Genomic DNA, 26,916 nt, shown 5'->3' with positions numbered 1-26,916 from the left:
GTTGGCACGTGAGAGTTGACAGAATCAAGGTTGCTGGGAATTTTTACACCGACACTTAACTCTTCCAGGCTCAGAAGACTACAGAGTAAATGTGGAGTTCAAATGGGCCACGTAGTGGAGGGAATTTCCCAGATATTTCTGGAGTAATCTCCAAATTGTGGAAACCTTTCAGTCAGTTTTTCCTGATTAATTAAAACCCAAGTTTTCCTGGTCTACTGGACCAGCAAGCTTCATCCTGCTTGACTTATTTGAACTCAAGTTAACTCTTACATTTTTCTTGGTCTTGTACCCATAGAGCTTTTCCAAAAAAGGGGGGAATTCTAACCGCATTGCCATAAGTGCATGTGGACACCAGATAGCAGGATATTGGTGGATCACGTGTGTGGGAACAAGAAGGAAATTATGGGACCTGGCTGGCAAGAGTGCTCTGTGGACACTTGATTTTGGTGGTTCTGGACAGCAGGGACTGTCTGCTCCACCTATTGCTATAAGGTTTTTCTAGGCAGGGGGTGGAGGCTTGGCTTTGCATCTTGATGTGTGGTAGAGGCATTAGTCCAACAGGACGAGCTTGCGAGGGCTGGGGCTGGGCTGGCACTGCAGGGAGAGTCCTCGCCACAAATGCAGGGGCTTGCAGTGCCCACTCCCCAGCACTGCCCCGCAAGCTGGCAGAAGCTGGGTAGAGTCCGTGAGGGGCTGCACAGGCACAGGAATTTGTTCAGAGGAAGTGGAGGCCTGTACGAGTCAATGCTCGAGAGTCATATCCCCTGAGGAGAGGTGGTAGAGAAGGTCTTCAGCAGAATGCCCCCCAGAGGCCTGGTGTCATGCCCCTCCTCTGCCCCTGCCTGTGTGAGCACCCACGTTGGCTGCTTCTCATTCCCCTGTTGCTGTAGCCACAGAAGACAGCAGAACTTTACCCAGGGTCTAATGCTAACCCTCCAGCCTAAGGCCTGGACCCCTGCCTGGCCCTGCAGACCCTCACCCCTGCTGGGGCTAGAGGCATGGCAACCACCTGGCAAGAAAATCTCCCCAGGTCCCCTGCCAGGTGGTGGGGTTCCTCAGACGTGACACCAGCTCAGAAGGAAACTGGTTGGACATTAGCCTTGGAAACTTCAAGATGTGAGACCAGAAATGTCCCAAGATCGAGGGCCCACAGGGTCGCCCCTCAGATTCACCCTGATCTGCTCAGAGTTTCTCCCAAGGAGGGAGCCAGCTCTGAGGAGGAGTGAGAGCCTCAGGCATGTGGAGTGCTGGACCAGGTCCTAGGGTGCTATTGTTTTGCAAAGTGGTTCACCCTGGAAATGGATGAACCTTGGAAGGGAGCTCAGGCTCAGAGGGTTTGATCTGAGAGCTACAATCTGAAAAGAGGACAAGAAGGGGTGGCTAGGAAGGAAGAAGCAGGAGCTACAAAAACATCAACAATGACTTAAAATGGCACAGTGGACAGAGAACAAGAGTGGCACCCAGATGTGGACGTGACTCCTGTTCCCACACGTGGGTGGTTCCTGTGTGGGTATTGACCTCTTTGAGAGAGCAGTTTCTCCAGCCATGCTGCTCCTGGTGCTTCATGGGCAGTGGGCCCAGACAGGGTGCAACTGTGCTCTGTGACTGCTGTGCCCTGGATTCGAGATGTCAAGCATACCTATGGCAGATGGGCCTCATTCTTTGCTGACAGAGCCTTGAGGCCCAGGGGTCAGGGATGGAGAGAGGGGCCAGGGTCTCAGGGTGTGGAGTACTACAGTGGGAGCCAGCCTTGCCTGCGACTCCAAACACAGAACGCCCCCCTCAAGCACTCCATCTGCTCATGCTTCTCTGTGTCAGCACAGTGGCTCCAGCCAGGGATCCATGGGCCAGCAGCCCCTCCTTCAGTGAGGGCAAGGTCCCTGGACACCATTGCCAAACAGATGGGACAAAAATGGCATTCCTATCCCTCCAACTTTCCCAGCAAGTTCCTGCTCTGATCAGTATCAATATCTTGCAAAGGGCACATTTGTGTACAAATTAAACCCAAATCAAAGATTCATCACCTTCTGATGAGGCTCTCTTCATCTCTTCTCTGGACACAGGCTCCCCTGGCTGACCCTGACCTTCTGCAGCCCTTCCGCTCTTGGTGAGGGTCTCTGCTGGGTACTGTCTTCTTCCCTTTGCTCACAGGACAGGCCTCTAGGAGCACAGCGACTGCACCACACACCTCTGCCACCAGGAGAGGGTGGAGGGGCTTCCCCACCCATGCTGCAGCCACAGACACCTGCAACTGCCTTGCTGCCCTTCAGCACTGACTGGGTCCAATCCTTATCTGCCCCAGCCTCTTTCAAGGTGACCACGTCCCTGTCATTGTGGGGCCACAGACCCTTGCACACTTTCATCCCTAGTCTCATTATCTTCCATTTTTTCATGTTAATTACATGGCCCCATGGAGAGATGCTGGCTTTCCACCTCTGTCTTTGTTGACCAGTCACCTTGAATGCCACTGTGTTCTCGCAACCAGGGTCTTTTTCCTCCCAGGAGTGAACTGGTCCTGCCACACCACCAGGCCATGTAACTCTGCAGCATCTATGCCTGCTTCCAGCATCTGTGTGTCCCCGTGCCGTCCATGTCCAATGCACATAGCCCCTTCTGGAGTCCTGCCACAGGTGACCTCTGTGTACCTCCTTCTACTTTTACCTATCTTGAAATAAGAAAAAACACACCCCTGCTTATCAGCTGAGATTCTGTGTCAGAGAATGCTAACATGGCATTCTGTGAGCTCCTCTTAGTTGCCACTGTCCCCTGTCAGCACGCAAATCTCTCTTCCTAGGAAGACTTACCTCCACCCAGAGTTTTGATGAGCTGGGGCTGCAGAAACCTGGCTCCAGAGTGTTGCTTTGTGTGTGTGTGAGGATGTGTGTCTCTTGGGCATCTGTATGTGTGTGTGTGTGTCTCTGCATGTGTGCCTGTGTCTGCCTGTGTGTATGCCCGTGTGTGTGTGTGTGTGTGGTGTGTTTCTCTGCACGTGCTGTCTCATGGGATAGGATAGTGGAAATCCTTCCTACAGTAGGACATGAGTTCTCAACTCAAACCCACTCATGATCCTTATCCCTCATGTGAGCCCTGCATGGGGGGCATGTTTGCTAATCATTCTGGAGAGCTGCTTGCTGGGTTCCCAGCCCTGTTTGTGCCTGGAGGTGGGTGCTGCAGGAGCCTTCAGAATCCCTGCAGGACGAGCACTGGCTTTCTCTGCTTCCTTACTTCTCCTGCGGGAAACCTGCCTGCTGCCATCATCTTTTCTGGCCCCTTTGTGAATGATGAAAGAAATATTAATTATTTTTATGGCATAATTATCATCACCCTGTTTTGGAATCCCTGTTGCCTCTGACCTCTGGCTCTGTATAGTCGCACTTAATTGCATGCTTTATCCAATAACTCCTTTCCTTTTCAGGCATGACTTTCTTACCTTCTTTTTATGGTCTTCTTCAAATTTTCAGTTGCTATTTCAGTTGCTCTGCCCAGAAGCAAGCCCAGACTTGTCCTCCACTGGATTGGGCTGTCCTCAGAGCGAATGTGTGCATGCTGTGTGTGCATGTGTGTGTGTGCGTAAGCATGGTGTGTTTGCTTGTTCTGGTGTGAGGGAAAGGCAGAGGGCAGTTACGTGTGTTTAGATTCTGGGAGCAAGTGTGTAGCCACGTCCAGTGGAGTGAAAGGAAGGCATCCAGCAATCCCACTGGTGTGTCTGGAATGACCGGCTGAGCTGGGTGCTCCTACTGGGTGGACTCGCCAACAGAATTGCAGACATGACCAGGGATCAGATGGGAAAGCAGGAGCCCTTGGGAGAGTGTGTTTGCTTGTGTGTCTGTGTGCTCCTGTGCACATGCATGTGCTTAGCTGGTCCGTGTGTACCTGTTCTTCCTGTGAGAAGGGTCTGTATGTGAGTGTGTATATTTGTGTGTGTCTCTGTATGGGCTTGTATTTGTAATGTATGTGTGAGTTTGTGTTTGTCTTCTGTGTCTGTGTGCCCCTGTGGTAGGTGTGGTGAGCTCTGTGTGCACCTGTGGTGGGTGAGGCATGGACCCAGATGGCAGGTCAAGCTCCGTGGGAGTCTGTGGCAGGTGAGGCGTGCTCCAGACAGCAGGTCAAGCCAGCACAGGTTCTGATGAAGGGCACTTTGCTTCTCACATCTGCACGTTGGAGCAGCGCAGCCAGGAGCAGGAGGGAGGGCACCCAGCTGGACATGGTGGGACATGGGTGCATCAGCAGCTACCTGAATACTTTGGCTGAGAGTCTAGGAGTTCCTGGAAGTATCTGAGCTCATCTAGTCAGCTGATCAGAGTTGCATTTTCCAGGTTCTCTGGTGTCAGGAGAATGGACGGGGAATGTTGGTGACAATCTACTTGTGTTGTTTCCAGGAATGATACCTGTGAATGGCAGGTTATAGAAGAGGAATTACGTGTGAGTTGTGCAGCATACCTGAACCCCCAAGGTGGTTCTGGGCACTTGAAAACCTCCAAGGGACGGCCTCCTCAGCTGAGAGGCAGAGCAGCCCAGGCAGTGAGTCTGCCCCTCTGCCTGACTGCCATCCCTTGTTGCTGAGCATGCACATTTTTTCTGGTACATTCTCATTGCCCTCCTCCAAATTTGGCATCCCAAAGCAGCTGTGGCCTTGGAGGGCAGGCAGTTTGCATGGGAGACTCCCCGGGATGGGGCAGTGAGAGGTGGCTGGTGAAGGATCATGTGTCCACCAAAGTGCTGCCATGCTCCCAACTGTGGCCCTACCTCCCAGCATCACCCTGATGTCTATCTAAATATCACAGAGTTGTTTTATCCACATCTGTGTCTCCTGTCTCACAAGGACACAGCCACATTCCAGTGTGGCTTCAACTTAACTAATGATATCTGCAGAACCCTCTCCCCGAGGAGGGTCACATTCCCAGATCCTGGGGGTCAGAGCTTCAGTGTGTCTTTTGAAGGGGGCACAATTCAACTCCCAACCTCTAGCTCTCAAGTGTGAGAATTTGGGTCCTGAATCCTAGAGGAAGGGCCCTCTGTGGGTTGATCTTTAGGGAGACCCACATGGGGAAGCAGCCCATTCTACAGTGCTTACAATTAGGGCCCAGGTTTGATTTTCTTGCTCAGAATGGATTCCAAGCTCTGACCATGATAGGTGGCCACTGGAGATGTGTCGATCACTTGAGCCCTAGGATAGCATCCTGACCTGACCAACCCCAGAAAACTTCACGTGTGACAGAGCATGTGTGGCTCTTCCCATCAGGCTGGCTTTGGAGTCTGCAGATGGAAAAGCCCATGTCCGTGGGAGGCTGACTGCAGTGTACCTGGGGCCGTGAGGGTGCTGGAGTCGGCTCTGAGAGACTTTATGAGCCAGCTGTGTCCTGGTTGTGCTGTTTTCATAACTGACCAGGGTCAAAACTTTGCCTTCAGGGGTGGGTGGAGAGCAGTTCCCTGTCTGTGGACGTGACCCCACTGCTGTTACCTCTGGCCTTGGTAGACCACAGGGCCTGCCTTGGCACCCTGCATCCCTCTACTTCCCCAGCTCCTCACGCAACACCTGCCACATGGTATGATCTCCACAGGGCCCACAGAACTCGTCTGTCAGGGCAGGCGGCTGTGTACAAGGAAACCCTGAGGTCCATTAAGTGAGCAACATTCTGTGAGTGAAGCCAAGTCACCATCACTGCTTTCCCAGCAGAGGGCTGCTGGAGCCCTGGCCCAGGACCTTCCCAGCCAGTGCTGCAAAGTTTCTGGTCCACCCTGAGCCCCCGTGGCTCATTCTTTAATTGAAATACATATCAGTCAGTGCATCAGCAGCACTGTCTGCCTGGTGAGGTGGTACCCTGTGTCACTCTTCAGTTTACAATCCAGGAGGCAAAAGGATTGGAGCAGCCCTGGTTCCCCAGCCAGTGCACAGTGCCTGCAGCTGCATCCTTACACACACACACACACACACACACACACACACAGGACTGGGCCATCAGCTGTTCACCTAGCATGCACACAGATATCCTCTTCTTGTGTCCATGGCATGTAAAGAAGCAGCCCTGGGGGGAGGATGTCCGAGCCCCTGTGAGAGGAAGACTCTGTCCAACACCCACCTGGCTCTGACCTGACCCAGCCCTCAGCCCTTACTGATCCTTCCTGACGGAGCTGCCCTGTTCAGGAAATGCTGACAGGGACCTCCCACCTGTCATGCCCCTCCTGACACAGATGGCACCTGGGTTCCCAGAACAAGGACGAGTCCTGCCTCCCAGGAACTGACAAGTGATCCGAGATGAACAGAGGCTGTGGAGCAAGGGCAGGATAAGGAGGGAGACAGTGACTTGGGAGCACCGGGTGAGCAGTAAGCGTGTCCGGGGGTGACCTTTGACCTGGTGGTGAGGGTTGAGGCAGAGGTTCAGGCGGAGGAGAGGATGGCAAGTCAGCTGTCCTGCGGTCAATGCCTGGGAAGATGGGAGAGGAAGCCGGTAGCCTGTGAGCCCTTTGAAGGCCCTGCCTGTGCCCCTGATTGAAGAAAGATGGGCGAACCTGGGGATACTCCCTTTCATTAGAGCAGGAAGGACGCAGCACACCACTGCATCAGTTAAGAGCACATCTCACACCACTGAAGGTTCACAGCTGCTGTGGGTCCCAGGCAGTGTGCCCTCTGCACCTTTGTGCAGGCCAGGGGCACACTTGCAGCCTTCTCTCCATGGCCAAGCACTGTTATGGGACAGAGTGGCCATGGACTGGGAAGCAGAAACACAGTCGAGCCAATGGTGCTAATCTGTATTTGTAGGCCACTCTTCCTGCTTTGACCTCAGGATTTTCTCTAAAGAGCATGAGAATGTTCCACATGTCCTCCCACCACCCCACGAGGGGAAGTGGCTGGGGACAATCACAACAGACATGGTAGCATTACTCATCACAGAGTGAGCCCACCACAACTACGCCACCTGGCTCAACGCAACAGGGACTGTGTTTATTAATACATTGGAGTTTAAATGACCATGATAAGTACATTGAAGGCATTCGTGTGTCCTCACTCAGCTTGAGGACAGGCCATATGGCTGCTTTAAGGGTTGGTGACGTGGCGATGAACAAATTGGACAAAATACCTGTTGCCATGCTTATTTTATTTTCTCTCAAACTCACAACAGTCAAGCAAATAGCCACCAATCCTGCTGTTTTCCACCGATGCAGATGCGTCTGGAACTCCCCGCTACTCACACTGGGTAGGTGGACAGGTGGAGCTGCTGGCCGGGGGATGTGGAGGTGCTCCCAGCAGCCAGGTGCTGCAGGGTACCCAGGAGGTGGCTGGCAGGTGGCAGGGAGACAGGCTGCTGACCATCCTACAGCCCTGCCTTCCTGGCACAACCTGGGTGAAGACCCCTTGCAGGAGCAAGAGAGAGAATGCGATGACACACCAGGGCCACCACAGACAGCAGTGCAGGGCAATTGCATGGGGGTCACGGAAACCAAAGGAGAGGAGGGGAGCTGCCCACTGGCGGCTCTGCAGGCACAGGGCTGGGGATGTGAGGGCCACTAGTTCTACTGCAGTCTCGCAGGTCTAAATGAACTAGCCCTCGTCCTCGGTAGCACCTTGGTCTTGGAGGTATTGCCAAATGCCCTGGTCCAGAGTTAGCACCCAGCCTCTCTCCAACTCCCCCAGACCCCTGTCATTATTGCAGGAGGGACAGTCCCACCTGCCAGGAGGCAAGGAGAGGAAGGCTCCTCAGACACTGGCCTTGTCACACCACACGGTTCAGAACTGCAGGAAGTGGTGTGTGTCCACTGGCCTTGGGGCATCTCCTAAGCAGCCGTTCACGGTCACTCGGCCTTTCTTTCCTTGTAACATCTCATGTCCTGATGAACTTCCCCAAAAATAGTATAAATTGTGGACTCCACATTAAAGAAATTAAAATATGTAAGTCTCCCATTGAGTGGGGTAAAGTAGCCACATGTAGCTGCTGGCCCATTGGTATGTGCCATGTTCTGCTGACCCAAGTGTGTGTGTCACGTTCTACTACCCCATGGGTGTGTGCCACATTCTGCTGTCTGACAGGTGTGTGCCATATTCTGCTGCCCCATGAGTGCATGCTATGTCACCTGCCAGCAAATGCTCAAAACCACAACAGCAAGACCCTTGGCTCTCAGCTTGTGTGGGGCTCTGTAAATGCTGCAGACATCATGGACCTGTGCAGGTTTCTTAAACAGGATAGCAGCCAGGCCACCTCCTGCTTCCACCAGCTTCTCTGTACTGAGAATCACATAGCCCACCGAGGATCACAGGATGGTGCACCGCCCTCGGATATCTTCAGCTGCCAGCACTTGTGACTGGGGCGGACCTTAAGTGCTTCTCTGACTGGGAAAAATCTCGGGTGAAGCAGGGCCTGGAGGAGCGCAACAGGAGGGTATTTCTGCTGTTGCCGGTGCTAAACTGACTGATCCTTGCTTCCTCCTGCTGCCCTCCAGGCCTCTGGGTTCTGCAGGTGCCGCAGCAGGTCCCAAGTGCTGGCAGCAGGATGTGGACGGCATGGCGCCCATCGGTCCCCAGGCCAGGCTGTGGACTGCACCGCCTCGTGGCCCTGGAGGGTAGTGCTGGTAGGCGCATGACAGCTGTGTCCTGGGCCTCAGAAGGAGCAGGTTCACCCATAGGTCAGATGGGCCATGCCCCCAGCAGACCCACACTCCACTTCCAGTGAGTGAAGAAAGTGGTGTGCATTGGTGGAAAAGAACACACCCCTGGACTCTCTCCCTACACCTTCACTCATCCCATGACAGCTGAGCTGGTGCTTGTCTTGCATCTTCCTTGGAGGCCATCGCCCCCAGAAGCTCTTCTGCTGACCGAGCACAATGATGTCACAGTGCTGTGATTCTGCCAGTTTGTGACATGGGCAGATATCTGCAGAGTGGCCAGGATGTCGCAGCAGTCACTCAGCTAGACCCTTGGCGCCCAAGGTCCAGAAAGGTGCTCTGGGGAGAGAAAGCAAGTGCAGTTCCCTACCGTAGCCTCCTGTCTCCCAGCCATTGAATCCAAAGTTGATAGATGTCACCCATCGATCCTTTGAATGACCTAGGTTTCCAGTGCTCTGCAATCATTTCACAGGAGCATTCTTCAAAGAGTTGAACAATTCATTGAGAAGAATCAAAACCAGGGCAACTGGATTTTGACAAGTGCATTTTGAGATGTTCAATGGAAGACAATTTCTCGAAACTCATCCCTCTCTCTCAGTGCCAGGATTTACAATTGGAGCTGAACAGAACTTGACCATCTGCAGGGATGAAAACTCAATGAGCCTCAATTTAATTTAATTATTGGCTGATTGATTTACGTATGTATTTTTTTTTTTTGGTATCATACATTGAATTCAGGGTAAGCTCTCCACTGTGCCATATCCCTTGCTGATGACATATTTATATTTATTGTCAGGGTTTGGTTGGGGCCTGGCCAAATGACTGAAGCTGACTTTAAACTCTAGATATTCCTGGGTCAGCATTCCCAGTGACTGAGAAGACAGGCCAGAGTCAGCACCCCATGTAGGCCTGTCATTTTGGCCAGATTTGGATTGATCACAACACTCTTCTTAAATCCTAATGACCTAAGAATTGAATACATCTGAGATGTCCCTGCCTCTCTTCCCATTCCATGCTCCTACGGATCACTGTGGAATTTCTATGGTCAGAGGTCATCCCAGGACCATTACTTTGCTTACAGAGACAGGGATCAATCTCTCTGTAATGACACACTCCATGACTGCAAGTCTTGAGTGGTAAGTAAAACCTCTAGTGAGATAGATTTCAAAAATGAAAGTATCAATTCCTTACAAAGTGACTGGTTTTACGTAGGATGGTTCTCCTGCCAAGCTCAGCACAGTGGTCAAACTGGAAAAGGATCCAGTCACCTGCCCTAATGACCCTCTCCAGATATTCCAGATCATCAATTCTTTTTAACATTTTCTCCATGACTTAATTACATCTATAAAATATAGTTGGAAAGCTAGCAGGATTATAATTGAGGCCTTCTTAAGATTAATGATTTCATCAGAATGTAGGAGTCCTCAGTGTTTTTTCTCAATGTCCTTTATTTTATTGTAGTCATCCCTGGGGTGGAACAACTCTCAGTAACTGACCAGCAACAGCATTCCCATTAAATAGCCTATTTTGGAATAAAAAATGATGCTCTCAAGGATTTTATGGCATTAAAATCAGTAATAACCTTCTGGGGAATGATCCTTGGCTGTATACAAATTACATGGCCTTGTACAATTTGGCAAGATGGAAGTGAACCTCCATGTGAGCTCGGGGACCTAGAGGTGATGACAAAAGAGAGCTGCTTATTGGCACTGCATATTCTCCAGCTATACTAGCTTTGGGCAGAATTCATGTTGCTTTGGGTCATTGAGAAGAGGTTTGATTATCTTAGGTTCTTCTGGTGTGATTCATGAGCAATAGCAGGTGTTAAAATTCTGGCTTATATGTATCATTGTAGAACCATTCATAACTTTTATAAAACTTTTTAATATTATTTTATGCATTGGATGAATGGTTTTCAGTCATCCTGTGTATTGTTGCATTTAGGAGGCTCTTTTCTTATAAATTTTTTTTGTTGAAATTGGTAATTGGGCTTCTTAGGTTAAGGCATCCTAAATGAATATATGTTTGAAAAAATTCGCATTTATAGAAACTAAATCTAAGTCATTAGGGGTGCAACATCTTCTGATGGCTAAAATCAATTCAAAAAAGATAAAGGATGTTGTATTTTAGAAATGTTTTAGAATATTTGGGGGGATCAAAAACTAGCATAGTGTTCTTGGGGTTCAATAAAACTTTACTGTTTTTCAAATTCTTATTTGTCCTCTTTAGGGTCTACATTCTTGTGTACTTATAGGTTTTTATCATTTTTTATCATATATATTTTTATCATATATATTTTCTGATGAGGTTGCCATTTTATTTGGAGAGACATCTCTAAGTGCTGCCTTTCAAACATTTCACTTGTGTAAATTCAGATGCTTGGGTTAAGGTGCCAGTGTATAAGGAAAGCCTTCCCTACTAGGTATCATAACAGGAAAGGAAAATCAGCACATGTGTAATATGATGTCTATTGCAAGCAACCTGAAAGAACTCAGAAGCTGCAAGTGCACTTAATTCCTTTGGAAGTTGAACTATTGTCAATTTTTATCTTTGTGTAACTAATAATCTCCCTTTTAATCTTTGCTTCTGATATGTAGAAACCAATGAATCTGCTGGTATTTTTTAGGGGACCATGAACAAGTACAGTTTATTTTATTGTCTGTGAAAAAAAATGAACCTTTCATTTTTCAATACCTTTCTGGAGTTAGTGCTCCATGGAATAATCTTTAGCTCTTCCCTTTTTAATATCCAACTTTAGAAACTTGTTACTTTTCCTCTCCTTTAGTGCTCTGCACGTGTAAAGCTGACATGAAGTACTGGATAAGTGTGCTTATCAGGTCATTATCAGGTACTGGTTTCATTCATCCCCAAAAGTTTTTTGGGCATGATTGTTCCAGGGCATGTGACACATGAAAACTGTTTCCTCCAACACTGCTACAAAACCCTTGGCATTTTCTCAGAGGACCTTGTGTCAGAAAGGCTAGAGTCAGGTCAAGAGGATGAACCATTATGTTAAGCCAGGTAGGTCAAATACATGTACATGTAACGTTCAGATAAATCAACTGTTGGAAACTCAGCCAAAAAGAGTTTCTGGACATGACCTTGGAACAGGGTCACAGCATCTGCAGGTGCCCATCAAGGGATGCTCCCTTGCTTGCTCTCTCCTTCCCTCCCTCACACAAGTCCAGTGACTCACTCCCTCAGACCTGTACATGAAAGTACAGCCACCACCCACCTCCCCTTACTTTCATTCTGCACAGGTTCAAACTGTCACCTGTATTGCCTTTCTATGAATGAGGGGTCACCAGATTACATGTGACATTATCTATCTCAAACTTCCCATAAGGCATGGAGCTTAAGTGGATGCTCCACTGTGGTTAGATGTCAACAGCTGGCACTCCTTTTTCCTGCAGGGACATAGGCAAAATCTGACTGGGCAAAATCTCAGGTGATCCAGGATATGGAAGAGTGGCTGGCATGGCATTGTCCTGGTACCAATGCTAGACGAGTTGATCCTTGAGTCCTCCCACCATGTTTAGACCTCTTGCATACACTGGACCTGTGGAGTTCCCAGTGCTGGCTGTAGCATGCAGGTGTCTAGGAGCACAACATGCCTGGTGCTCTCAACCTAGGACAGTGCTTCCTAGTAGCCCTGGAAATTGGTACTGGCAAGCAGGTGACAGACAGGTCCCAGGCTGTGGAAAAAGCAGAATTGCTCATAGGTCAAGTGGGCTAGTACCCCCACAGACCCACTTTCCACTTCCAGTGCATGAAGAAGTTGGGGTCAGGTTTACTGAAAAGAACATGCTCCTGCAGATTGGGCCCTCAGTCTTCCCTCATACCATGACAGCTGAACTCGTTCTTGTCTTGTATCTTTGTCTTATGAAGTCAGGACAATTTGCTTCTCTGCTCGCCTGTGCATGGTGATGTCACAGTGCTTCAGTCTGTCTGTGACTTTGGAAGATATCTGGAGAGTGACCAGGTTTCATAGCAGCTACTAAGTGGGGCCCTTAGGTCCCAAGTCTCAAAAAGACCCACAGGGGAGAGAAAGCAAGTGCAAGAGAAAGCAAGGCTCTACCAGAACCTGGAAACTCCAGGCCTTTGAATCCAAAATTGATGAATGCCAGTTTTCAAGTGCTCTGCATTCATTTCACAGGAGCATTGTTGACACAGGCATTCAATTGAAAGAATCAAAACCAGGGTAAGAGAATTTTGAGTGGAAGTGGATGTTGGGATGTTCAATAAAAGTAACTTTCTAGAAAGCCATCTCAGTGCCAAGAGTTGGGTGTAGGTGGCTGTTTTCTCATCATAGAAATGGTTATTTGGAAATTTGTTTAAAGAAGAAATTATTGGGTTGTAAGACCCTTAATCCAATCAGTGAAATAATCATCTAATGGGATTGAGTGGTATCTTAAGTCAAGCGTGTTGTGGCTGGAGGAGGGTGATGTTTGTAGTTGTGACTTTTTGGTACACATTTGTTGTGGCAAATTGAGATCTCTTTCTCTGCTGCCTGATGATTATGTTGGCTGCTTCCCTCTGCCACACTCGGCTGCCATGATGTTTGGCCTCACCTTAAGTACTGAGGAAGGGAGCCTGCTGTCTATGGACTGAGACCTCTGAAACTCCCAAATAAACTTTTCCACCCCTAAAACTGATCTGGTTGGATCTTTCAATGCTGAAGCCAAAAAGCTTACTAGCAAAAGCTTTAGCAGTATGTTACTCATTTTTAACTTATATTTTAAGTAAATTTGATTTAATATAAAAGTAGAAAAATTTTGTAGAATAATTAACCAGTTTAAGAAATTATCTGTCCACACTCTTTTGATCACAGTCCCTTGATGCTATTAAAAAAATTCCTAGGAGGACAATTATATTGTTAATGAAAAACTATGTATAATTAGTAAAATGACTTTGCTTTGAAGAGTCAAATGACCTGTGGCCTATGTAAAATATTTGAAGAACCCCTGAACAGATAGACTCAACAGGTAGGGAGATAAGGAGAATAAGATGAAGGTCTGTGTCTTCTTTTCCTGGAAATATGAACTTTCATAGAGATAGTTCAATAAATATAGTGTCTATAGAGATAATTAAAATCTTATTAGCTGAAGAACATGTGGATCATTTGCATATACTCACAAGATTTTAGTAATTTGTATTTCTGGTATTAATATTGCTTATTCTAGGGCAGCACTGGGCAGGACTGAATACAAATAAGAGGGAATGTCAAATAATAAAATAACACAATACAATGAATAGTTGTCCAAGTAAATTATTTTTATTATTATTTTTGTACCAGAGATTGATCTCAGGGGCACTTAACCACAAGTCACATCTCCAGCCCTATTTTGTATTTATTTAGAGACAGAGTCTTGCCGAGTGGCTAAGTGCCTTGCTAAGTTGTTGAGGTTGGCTTTGACCTCGTAATTCTCCTGCTTCAGCCTCCTGAGCCAGTGGGATTACAGGTATGTGCCACTGCACTCAGCCAAGTAAATTATTAATACAAAATATGTGCAGTGGGAAAAAGTGTTCTACATATTGCATCCCAATTGCAAATTTGTCTTAATTTTATAAATACTCTAGTTATTCTTCATCTTAACAAAGGCAATTATGGACTTAATTTATTTTTATAATCTTCTCTATAATTAATTACAGAGAATTTAATAATTTAATAATTATTTTTATTTCATATCATCATTTCTTATATAAAAAAATTAAATGGTTAACATAATATAAAATTCATAAACATAATTCAATAAACTTTTTTTTTTATTTACTTATTTTTTTTACGTTTACATAGGGTAATGATGTTTATTATATTTTTCCCCTCCCCCCCACCCCTCCCACCCCTCCCACCCCTCCCACCCCTCTTTTCCCTCTACACAGTCCTTCTTTCCTTCATTCTTACTGCTCTCCTTAGCCTAACTCTAAACCTAACCCTAAACCTAATGCTAGCCCCTCCCACCCCCCATTATATGTCCTCATCCGCTTATCAGCGAGATCATTTGTCCTTTAGTTTTTTGAGATTGGCTTATCTCACTTAGCATGATATTCTCCAATTTCGACCATTTGCCTACAAATGCCATAATTTTATCATTCTTCATTGCGGAGTAATATTCCATTGTATAAATATGCCACAGTTTCTTTATCCATTCATCAACTGAAGGGCATCTAGGTTGGTTCCACAATCTGGCTATGGTGAATTGAGCAGCAATGAACATTGATGTGGCTGTATCTCTGTAGTATGCTGATTTTAAGTCCTTTGGGTATAGGCCAAGGAGTGGGATAGCTGGGTCAAATGGTGTTTCCATTCCAAGCTTTCTGAGGAATCTCCACACTGCTTTCCAGAGTGGTTGCACTAATTTGCAACCCCACCAGCAATGTATGAGTGTTCCTTTTTCACCACATCCTCGCCAACACCTATTGTTGCTTGTATTCTTGATAATCGCCATTCTAATTGGGGTGAGATGAAATCTTAGGGTGGTTTTGATTTGCATTTCCCTTATTACTAGGGATGTTGAACATTTTTTCATATATCTGGTGATTACTTGTACATCTTCTTCTGTGAAGTGTCTGTTCATTTCCTTAGCCCATTTGTTGATTGGATTATTTGTATTCTTCGTGTAGAGTTTTTTGAGTTCTTTATAGATTCTGGAAATTAGTGCTCTATCTGAGGTATGGTTGGCAAAGATATTCTCCCACTCTGTAGGCTCTCTCTTCACATTTCTGATAGTTTCCTTTGCTGAGAGAAAGCTTTTTAGTTTGAATCTATCCCAGTTGTTTATTCTTGCTTTTATTTCTTGTGCTATGGGAGTCCTGTTAAGGAAATCTGATCCTGAGCCAACAAGTTGAAGATTTGGACCTACTTTTTCTTCTATAAGATGCAGGGTCTCTGGTCTGATTCCGAGGTCCTTGATCCATTTTGAGTTGAGTTTTGTGTAGGGTGAGAGATAGGGGTTTAGTTTCATTCTATTGCATATAGTTTTCCAGTTTTCCCAGCACCATTTGTTGAAGAGGCTATCTTTTCTCCATTGCATATTGTTGGAACCTTTGTCTAGTATGAGAAAATTGTATTTATTTGGGTTTGTGTCCATGTCCTCTATTCTGTACCATTGATCTACCTGTCTATTTTGGTACCAATACCATGCCGTTTTTGTTACTATTGCTTTGTAGTAGAGTTGAAGATCTGGTATTGCAATACCCCCTGCTTCGCTCTTGCTACTGAGGATTGCTTTAGCTATTCTAGGTTTTTTATTCTTCCAGATGAATTTCATAATTGCTTGCTCTATTTCTGCGAGGTACATCATTGGGATTTTAATTGGAATTGCATTGAATCTGTATAGAACTTTAGGTAGTATAGCCATTTTGACGATATTAATTCTGCCTATCCAGGAACATGGGAGATCTTTCCATCTTCTAAGGTTTTCTTGAATTTCTTTCTTTAGTGTTCTGTAGTTCTCATTGTAGAGGTCTTTCACCTCTTTTGTGAGATTGATTCCCAAGTATTTTATTTTTTTCGATGCTATTGTGAATGGAGTAGTTTTCCTAATTTCTCTTTCTGAAGATTCATCACTTATGTATAAAAATGCATTGGATTTATGAGCATTGATCTTGTAACCTGCTACTTTACTGAATTCACTTATGAGTTCTAAAAGTTTTCTGGTGGAATTTCCAGGTTCCTCTAAATATATAATCATGTCATCAGCGAACAGGGATAGTTTGAGTTCTTCTTTTCCTATTTGTATCCCTTTAATTTCTTTGGTTTGTCTGATTGCTCTGGCTAGAGTCTCAAGGACGATGTTGAATAGAAGCGGTGAAAGAGGGCATCCCTGCCTTGTTCCAGTTTTTAGGGGGAACGCTTTCAGTTTTTCACCATTTAGAATGATATTAGCCATGGGCTTAGCGTAGATGGCCTTTATAATGTTTAGGAATGTTCCCATTACCCCAATTTTTTCTAGTGTTTTGAGCATGAAGGGATGCTGTATTTTATCAAATGCTTTTTCTGCATCTATTGAAATAATCATGTGATTCTTAACTTTAAGTCTGTTGATATGGTGAATGACATTTATTGATTTCCGAATGTTGAACCAACCTTGCATCCCTGGGATAAAACCCACTTGATCGTGGTGCACTATCTTTTTAATATATATTTGTATGCGATTTGCTAAAATTTTGTTGAGAATTTTTGCATCGATGTTCATTAAGGATATTGGTCTGAAATTTTCTTTCCTTGATGTGTCTCTGTCTGGTTTAGGTATCAGGGTGATATTGGCTTCATAGAACGAGTTTGGTAGGGTTCCCTCCTCTTCTATTTCATGGAATAGTTTGAGGAGTATTGGAATGAGCTCTTCTTTAAAGGTTTTATAGAACTCGGCTGAGAACCCATCTGGTCCTGGACTTTTCTTTGTTGGTAGGCTTTTGATGACCTCTTCTATTTCATTGCTTGAAATTGGTTTATTTAAGTTGTGTATGTCCTCCTCGTTCAGTTTAGGTAGTTCATATGTCTCTAGAAATTTGTTGATGTCTTCAAGGTTTTCTGTTTTGTTGGAGTATAGATTTTCGAAATAGCTTCTAATTATGTTTTGTATTTCACTCGTGTCTGTTGTGATGTTTCCTTGTTCATTCCGAATTTTAGTAATTTGAGTTTTCTCCCTCTTTCTCTTTGTTAGTGTGGCTAAGGGTTTATCAATTTTATTTATTTTTTCAAAGAACCAACTATTTATTTTATTAATTTTTCCGATTGTTTCTTTTGTTTCGATTTCGTTGATTTCGGCTCTGATTTTAACTATTTCCTGTCTTCTACTACTTTTGGTATTGGTCTGCTCTTCTTTTTCTAGTGCTTTGAGCTGTAGTGTTAACTCGTTTATTTGTTGATTTCTACTTCTTTTTTTGAATGCACCCCATGAAATAAATCTTCCTCTAAGTACTGCTTTCATAGTGTCCCAGAGATTTTGATATGATGTGTCTTTGTTCTCGTTTACTTCTAAGAATTTTTTTATTTCCCTCCTGATGTCTTCTGTTATCCATTCATCATATAATAGTGTATTATTTAGTCTCCAGGTATTGGAGAAGTTTCTGTTTTTTATTCTGTCATTTATTTCTAATTTCAATCCATTATGATCTGATAGAGTACAAGGTAGTATCTCTATCTTCTTGTATTTACTAACAGTAGCTTTGTGGCATAAAATATGGTCTATTTTAGAGAAGGATCCATGTGCTGCTGAGAAGAAAGTGTATTCATTCTTTGTTGGATGGTATATTCTATATATGTCCGTTAAGTCTAAATTGCTGATTGTGTTGTTGAGATCTATAGTTTCTTTATTCAATTTTTGTTTGGACGATCTATCCAGTGGTGAGAGAGGTGTGTTAAAATCGCCTAGTATTATTGTGTTGTGGTCTATTTGATTTCTGGAATTGAGAAGGATTTGTTTGACGTACGTGGATGAGCCAATGTTCGGGGCATAGATATTTATGATTGTTATGTCTTGCTGATTTATGCTTCCCTTAAGCAGCATGTAATGTCCTTCTTTATCCCTTCTGACTAGTTTTGGTTTGAAGTCCACATTATCTGAGATGAGGATGGATACTCCAGCTTTTTTGCTGTGTCCGTGTGCATGGTATGTTTTTCCCCATCCTTTCACCTTTAGTCTATGGGTGTCTCTTTCTATGAGATGTGTCTCTTGCAGGCAGCATATTGTTGGATTTTTCTTTTTAATCCAATCTGCCAGTCTGTGTCTTTTGATTGATGAATTCAGGCCATTAACATTCAGGGTTATTATTGTGATATGATTTGTATTCCCAGTCAATTGACTCATATTTGTTTTTGACATGATTTGGTTTCTCCTTTATTTGGCTATTCCTTTAGGCTAGCGCCTCCTGTTGCTGATTTGCATCGTTGTTTTTCATCTCTTCCTCATGGAATATTTTGCTGAGAATGTTCTGTAATGCTGGCTTTCTTTTTGTAAATTCCTTTAGCTTTTGTTTATCATGGAAGGATCTTATTTCATCGTCAAATTTGAAGGTAAGTTTTGCTGGGTATAAGATTCTTGGTTGGCATCCATTTTCTTTCAGGGCTTGGTATATGTTGTTCCAGGCCCTTCTAGCTTTTAGGGTCTGGATTGAAAAATCTGCTGATATTCTTATTGGTTTCCCTCTGAATGTAATTTGATTCTTTTCTCTCGCGACCTTTAAAATTCTGTCTTTATTTTGTATGTTAGGTATTTTCATAGTAATGTGCCTTGGTGTGGGTCTGTTGTAATTTTGTATGTTTGGAGTTCTATAAGCCTCTTGTACTTGGTTTTCCATTTCGTTCTTCAGATTTGGGAAATTTTCTGTTATTATTTCATTGAATAGATTGTTCATTCCTTTGGTTTGTTTCTCTAAGCCTTCCTCAATCCCAATAATTCTCAAATTTGGCCTTTTCATGATATCCCATAGTTCTTGGAGATTCTGTTCATGATTTCTTACCATCTTCTCTGTTTGTTCCACTTTGTTTTCAAGGTTAAATATTTTGTCTTCAATGTCTGAGGTTCTGTCTTCCAGGTGTTCTATCCTATTGGTTATGCTTTCTATGGAGTTTTTAACTTGGTTTATTGTTTCCTTCATTTCAAGGATTTCAGTTTGGTTTTTTTTCAGTATCTCTAACTCTTTATTGAAATGATCTCTTGCTTCCCGTATTTGGTCTTTTAACTGTTGATTGGTGCGATCATTTAATGCCTGCATTTGCTCTTTCATCTCCTCCTTCAATGCCTGCATTTGCTCTTTCATCTCCTCATTAGCTTCCCTGATCGTTTTAATTACGTACATTCTGAACTCCCTTTCTGACATTTCTTCTGCTCTGCTGTCATTGGGTTTTATTGATGTAGTATCTAGGTTTGTTTGGGACATTTTCTTCCCTTGTTTTCTCATAATGGTCAGTTGTCAGTGGGACCCTGAGATATTGCAGTTTTCCACTATTGGCTTATAGTGTCCCAGTAGATTTCCAGTGTATCACCTCCCAGCCTTCAGTAGCCTGATGTCTTGGAGGAATCTGATAAAGCAGCTCATTCGAAGAATACTGCCCCTAGCCCCCTACTGGTTCCACGTTTTGGAACTGGCTCTGTGCGGAAATGCTCTCACTGTGGGCCTGCACCGTGCAGCTGGCCGTGTGGGAAGAGCCCACTGCCGGAGTGTGGAAGACTACCTTGGGAAGACTCAAGCTGCCCTGCCCGGCTCTGCTAAGCCACCTCTATCTGGGCCTGCCACCCGGGCTGAGCTTTACCCAGTGGGCAGACTCACCCGTGGCTCCACTTCAGTCCGAGTCTCTCAATGCCTCCCCTTCTTAACTCCTGGGTTCTGGAGCGACCGGGGGTGCAGTCTCCCTCTAGGCCGCCATCTTGGATCGCCCCGTGAAGAGAGCCCGCAGCCGGAGTGGGCAGAGCCGCCTGAAGAGGTCTCCGGCTGCCCTGTCCTTATCCCTGAGGCTGACTGCAGATCGAGGCTCTCCGCTGGTTCTTTGCAGGAGTACACTGCACTGCAGGGGCTCCGGGACTCGGAGCGTGCTCTGTTCAGACAGGCTCTCACTAGCGGGCCAGTTCCGTTCCGAGAACCTGGAGAAGCTGGCTGTGTGGGCGGGGCCCACCGCCGGAGTGCGCAGGACTGCCTGTGGATGACTCTAGCTGCCCTGCCCGGCTCCAATAAGCCACCTCTATCTGGGCCTGCCACCCGGGCCGAGCTTTACCCAGTGGGCAGACTCACCCGTGGCTCCACTTCAGTCCGAGTCTCTCAATGCCTCCCCTTCTTAACTCCTGGGTTCTGGAGCGACCGGGGGTGCAGTCTCCCTCTAGGCCGCCATCTTGGATCGCCCCCTTCAATAAACATTAATAATGAAAATTCAGAACAGATTCAGCTTGGATTATTTATATCTGGCTACTCGTCAACATTTATTAAAAATAAAATAGAAAAAAATAAAATTAGTCACAAAAAGAATATTATATCTTTGCAGTTACTTTCTCTTTGGATATTGGTTTGATATTTTTAAATGAATATCTGAAAGAAGGTCCTTAGAAGAACACAGATAATTGAAAACAAATACTACATGTACTTTTACCAAGTACTAAGAACATAGAACTAGTGAATAATAAAATAGGGAATAATCAGAATTATATTAGCTTTTATAGTATTCTCAAAGAACTCTGTTATACACCAGAAAGAATAATGAGCTATATTCCAGCTGAGAGTATAGCATTACACTAAAGTCCAACTTTTCAATGACATTTATTTAGTTATCTTTTCCCTAAATGTTCTCTAAATGTTCCATTTGACAACATAATAGTGAATGTTGAAATACATATAGAATTGGCAGTCGAAGACACCATCACCCTGGTATTTACTTTCTCTCCCCTGAGAACAGGGCTTCATGATTAACTGCACTCAGTGGATGGTAGCTGTGGTTGGGATGTTAACGATCCTCCAAGCATATATGTTAAAGACTTGGTGCACAGGATGGTGTAATTGGAAGGTGGTTCAAGTTTTGAGATTAGGGGTTATGGGAAGTTCTTAGGTTACTGGGAATTCCCCCAGCCTGTACTCTAGTGCTTCCTAGATCAAGTGGTGAGGAACTTACTGGGCAAAGTGCTTACATCATCACATCTTTCCCTTTGTAGAGGAGCAAAACAAGGGGTCCTTAGTTCTTGGGTTAGACCCTCCAGAATCATAAGAAAAACAGACATTTTTTCTTTATGAGTTGGTTAACTCAGGTATTTCATTAAAGTGATATAAGGCTGACTAATAGAATGGTTGGTTTATTATTTTAAAATTAAGTATTTTTTTGATTACTTAGGAGATATCAGAAATTAATACCTGCTTTAAAAAGTGAAAAATAATCTCACTAACTAAAATTAAAAGAAGAATTTAAGAAAGTTCAGAAAGTGATTGCTGATGAGGAGCAGAAGGCTCTTCATCTAGTGGACACCCAGGAAGCAATGGCCACAGCTCATGTAACTAAGATACTGGCAGACATTCAGTCTCATATGGATAGGCTGATGATTTGGATCACCCAGTGCAAGGAACAACTTGATACCTCTAATGAATCAGCTGATCAAAGGTAGAGGTTGTTGAGGAAGGACCCCGTGATGCCAGTGAAGAAGAGGACACATGAAGGCTTGCCATCAGAGTGGAAAACCATCCCTTCCCTCTGTGTGTGTAACAGGTTGTGTGTAACAGCTTCTGATTTCTGTGAAGGCTGCCCAGCAACAAATGTACTTCCACTGGATATGTCCCCAGGTCCACTGCAGGCACATCTCTCTCCAAGGAATGACCAGTTTTGTACTTACTATGTACTTCTCTTTCTCTTGTTGCAGTAAGTCAAGGAAAGAGCCCTTCTGATCAACTAGAAGCAATTGAAAAGGGTCTTTCAGGGAACTCCTCAATGGCTGCTTTGAACTTACTCAGGAAATCCAGACCCTGTAATATTGTGCAAGTCAACAGTATCACTTTATTAGAAAGGATCTAGAATAATCATGAAAGGAAGTCAGAGCTTTTTGCCGACCTGCAGACAAAAGCCCTACTTTGTTCACACAGAAGCATGAAACAAATGAGGACAAAGCAGGGCCTTATTGACTCTTGTCCACAGTCTCTGATAGTCCAGTTCTACCTTTGTGAAATTGTGGTGGGGTGAACTAGGATGGATGATCTGAAAATGAGGTTGAAGTAAGACTTATAAACTACAAAGTGACAGATATTTTTAGCAAATGAGGACTTCAGATTCATAATTCAGTGCTGTGGAATGAAAAAAATGATTGAAGAGGTGGAAAGGAAATGACCTGGGGGTAGGGTACAGAGAAAAGGACTCAAGAAACCTGATTAAAAGTTGAAATCCATATTTTTGAATTTAAATTGCCTGAGTTTCCAAAAGAGTCACTAAAGGATCTGATAAAACCTGAATTATTTGGGTCAGTTCTGCAGGTTTCACAGGCTTATCACAACATAAAAGGTTGGAAATATGTATTGCCAAATGGGAACTTTCATCATAGGTTTTTGCCAGTCCCATTGCCAGGTTAGCTTAATATGGCTGAATTGAAGTTTGGGGAGAATTCTTGCTGCTCTATGGCTTGCTGAATTCAGTTCCATCTCCCAGTAGATACCCCTTTGTTTACATCAATTGGAATTCTTCTCTTGGCTCTCCCACCTACAGACCTTCAGATCATCTCCTGCTCACTGGCTTTCTCCTCTTAAGTAACATGTGCAGGGATACCTTGGAGCTTAGATTTCCTGACCTTTCCCAATTTCCAGATCACAATTTTTTATGGCCAACCATTTCACCCCCTGGGAAGCAGTGGTGTGCTAGTGAAATATAAAACTGCAAGCTCAAAAGCATGCTTTCTTCCCAAGACATCAGTTTTCCTTAACAAAGAGTTTGAAGTCAGAGGATAACCTTATTTTTATATACAGCAAATATAGTTATATATGGATTAGAATATTCATACATATAAACTGTAAAGATAAAATAAGAGATTTGGAAGGTAATCCCTGTTTGCAAATGGGCTATGTGTTCACTCTCTCTTTTAGTGGTGTTTCCATGCTCACTCCTGAGGAATTTGATTGGAACTATATCCAAGCCCCTTGGAGTAGATCCTGCTCAAGGACCTAGTCTTTTAATCTCCTGAGGCAGAGCCAAGGAGCCTGCTTTGGTGGAGAGCCCTTTCTTCCTGCCTGTCGGCTTACCTGCCTGTGACCTGTGTAGCTAACTGACTACTGTGTAGCTAACTCAGGTGCTGAGTGTGTGTGAACAGGATAGTTCTGAGGCAGAAAGATCACTTGCTTATTGTAGGAGTCCTGTTTATATAATTTTTATTTATAGCATTGTTCAACACTGTGCATGTGATGAAATGACTTAATTCCTTTGAGACCAGGAAGCTACCAAGCCTATGTGCTGCTAGGTTAGGGTTACTCTAGCTCACAACATAAGTAAGGAGACTGGACTGGGAGGAGTTTTAACTGTGGGGTTTTTTTTATGTTTTTCTCCCAAACTGATGTCCAACAGATAACTAAGATAATTTTGGTGCTTCACTTACCTGTCTGCAAAGGCTGGAGAATTTAGTATACTTCTAGTTACAACCTACAATCATATCCACAAACTATCCTAAAACATGGACCAACAGCCACTCTTCAAATGGTAGTCTTGTATTAGCCTTGGAAAGATTGTTGACTCTTCAAAACTGATCATATGTTATTACTTTAAGTGAGTATTCAGAAAATCCAAGCATGTATTAAGTAGATACAAACAGAATTATAGAAATATGTACCAACTTGTCTCAATTAATTGTCATGTCTGTAATCTTCAAAACAAATTTGTGTTACTTTTGACAAATGGTAAAAATATACATGAAGAAGTGATATTATCAGTTGAAAAAATAATGCTACTAAATGTAGGGAAAGATAGGGCACATACATGGCATGAAAAGAAATACAGAGGGAACATCAACATAAAAATGTGTTGAAATACATACTAATTAATATGTAATTTTTAAAATTTTATTTATTTATATGTGGTGCTGAGTATCAAACCCAGGGCCTCATGTATTCCAGGCAAGCACTCTACCACTGAACCACAACTCCAACCCCAGAGATGTAAATGTTTTAAAATTGAAGAATCATTTTACAATTTTGAGGTGGGCACCATTTATCTAAAAAAAATACACAAAATATTTTTAAAAGAAAAACTTTGCTTTGAAAGAAAGAAAAGAGAATTTGAGATTTTAAATGTGATGGCTATCAAATAGGAAGGAAGGAAGGAAGGAAGGAAGGAAGGAGTAATCAAAATCAGTCAATTCAGTCAATATAATAAAAAATCAAACAAAAACAATGTGCAGCAGAATGATCAAATTTACTGGATTTAATGTTCATCTACTTATGGTGAATAAAACCCAATAAATTTATTACCAATACATTCACAAAAGTCATATATTAGATAAAACTAGGAAAATCAAAAAGTTATTTTTATCTTATTAGATAATTAGCAATGTAGAAATATGCCTGGGATTTTATTGATTTAGAACCTAGAACTAACCTGAGTGTCACAAAGATTTACAGATTATCTCTAGTGAAACATTTTTTTTAAATTTCTTTGTCTATTCAGTTTTCAGAATAATGTCTTTATTATTTTCATAATGTAATAAATGAAATGAACTGTTGTAAAATATATAGTAAAATGGGCAACTTTTAAGATGCAAATGGACTAATATAAGAGCAAATTAATGTATTTTCTTATATAAAATTACTAAAAATATAAACACCATTTAGATCACAATATTCTTCCAAAATATGGCAAGTTTGAACAAACAAATCACTATTTATATATCAAGATGGTTATAATGACATTGTTTATAGTATCTGAATAATGGGTGTAGCTTCTACATGTCCATATTAAGGGACAGGTCAAATTTTAGCATAATTAACATATGAAAAAGAATATAGTAACTTAAAATTATGACACAAATTTATCGACTGGAATTGGTCAAAAGGTGTAAAGAGGTAAGAGAGTTGAAAAACACGTTTGATCCTGGTTTTGAAAATACTTACCCCTCATACAGGATATTAGCCATAATCAATAGTGGATAATTTTTTTCTACTTTATGATGAACTTTATTTCATAAATATAAAATATTGACATCCTATTCCTAAAATATGTTTCTTGAAATATATCTGCCATATTGTTTTTGTGATGAATGCCCTCTATAGTTAACATGTTCTATAATATCAAGATTGGTGGATAATGGCAAAAAGTTCCATGTTGTGATATGTGTATTCCAATACAAGATGTATGTGATATGCTCAATAGAAAAGGGTATTCATGAATGTTCAAAACTGCAAAACTGGTAGTGACCTTAATCTTTATTACTACTGTCTCATTTTATCTCTCTAAAATAACCAAGCTCAGAAACATTGAAATCACCCATAGTTATTTTGTGAGGTCCCAATGAGTTAACTTAAAAAGTTGCCAGAGCTGCTGATGCTAAAAAGGGGTTAAAAATGAAAAGCTGGAGATGAGCTGAAGTCAGCCTAGCTAGATAACAGGATGACCCTGGCAGCTAATTTAGGCTGTTGCTAGGGGTAATGGGGGATCTCCCGACTGTGGTCAAGCTGACCTCAATGCTGACCTCCTATACACCAGTGGTTACTATGGTGACTAAAACTATGCAGCTGAAACTTTTATGGCCTGATATGCAAACAAGGACACAAACCCTCCAATCGTAAAAGAGAAACTGAGTCCCTTTCTCTGAAGTGTATAAAACAGCTTGTAAATTTGTGCTTGGGGTATTCGGCATTGACTGCTAAGCTGGTCTGTGTCGAATGCCTGAGCAGCTGCTTGAATAAACTGGCTCTTTCTGTGGTTTCATACTGCTTGGTATCCCTGGTGGCTCTTTGTGTGGTTGCATACTGCTTGGTATCCCTGGTGGTCTCTTTGGTGGTGGTTCCGGGCTTGGGCACAACCATTCCTCCAGTTATGTTAAAAACTGCATTAAAATAAGTGACCACTTAGTGGGTTGCAGCAGCTCAGGAGGCAAGAGCAGCACAGTTTCAGAAGTTTCCAGCCAGCTGTGGCCTGGAGTACCCACATGCAATCTGTGCTCAGCTGGGATTACCATCAGGAGGGTCAGCTCAGCAGAAGGCAAGGTGAGGGAGGAGCCCAAGAGGAGGTCCCCCAGGCTGTCTGCTTAAGCCTTCTCCTACAAAGACAAATGCCAAACCCAGGAAGACAGCAGGCAAGGGTAAATCTTGGGATAAAAATGTTCAAATAAAAGGGAAAAGGGGAGAAAAGGGAAAACAGATTGAAGTGGCTAAACTAGAAACTAAAGATTTAACTGCAGAAAATGTAGAAAGAAAACATGAGGAGAGTCCAGCCTCTGATGAAACAGTATAGAAAGAAGCCATATCAGATTAATTATTCATACACCATGTCTTAACAGTGATCCTGTCTCCCTTCTTGTAAAATCTGGAGGAATATTTTTATCAACTATTATGTAAATGCAAGTTTTTTTGTATTCAAAAAATATTTTTAAAAAGGAGAGACTCCCACCTAATCCCATTTTTTAAGTATAAGTAATTATTTTTAGAAGTGAAATTATTTACTTGTTTATTTTGGGATACATACAGAAAATAGTGGGATATTGAATTATGGGAAGTTTACAATCTTCTGGGTGTTAGCTTAACATTCCATAGGTGGGGTTTATTTTTTTATATCCTACAGTACAAAACATATTAAATGGCAATTGAAGCCACAGTCATGCTTCAATATTTTTAATGTCTTCAATATATTAAATGACTTCTATTCTTGTGCTT

General features: G+C 43.4%; 1 pseudogene; it reads left to right on the top strand.

The window, feature by feature from the left end:
* LOC124974704 (non-histone chromosomal protein HMG-14-like) overlaps nt 1–26,518 on the top strand; it is a 37,231-nt pseudogene extending 10,713 nt beyond the window's left edge.
* The last annotated feature ends 398 nt before the right edge of the window (nt 26,519–26,916 follow it).

This window comes from Sciurus carolinensis, unplaced genomic scaffold, assembly GCF_902686445.1.
Source record: "Sciurus carolinensis unplaced genomic scaffold, mSciCar1.2, whole genome shotgun sequence".
Classification (NCBI taxonomy): Eukaryota; Metazoa; Chordata; class Mammalia; order Rodentia; family Sciuridae; genus Sciurus; species Sciurus carolinensis.
This window is presented reverse-complemented; position numbering and strand designations above follow the sequence as displayed.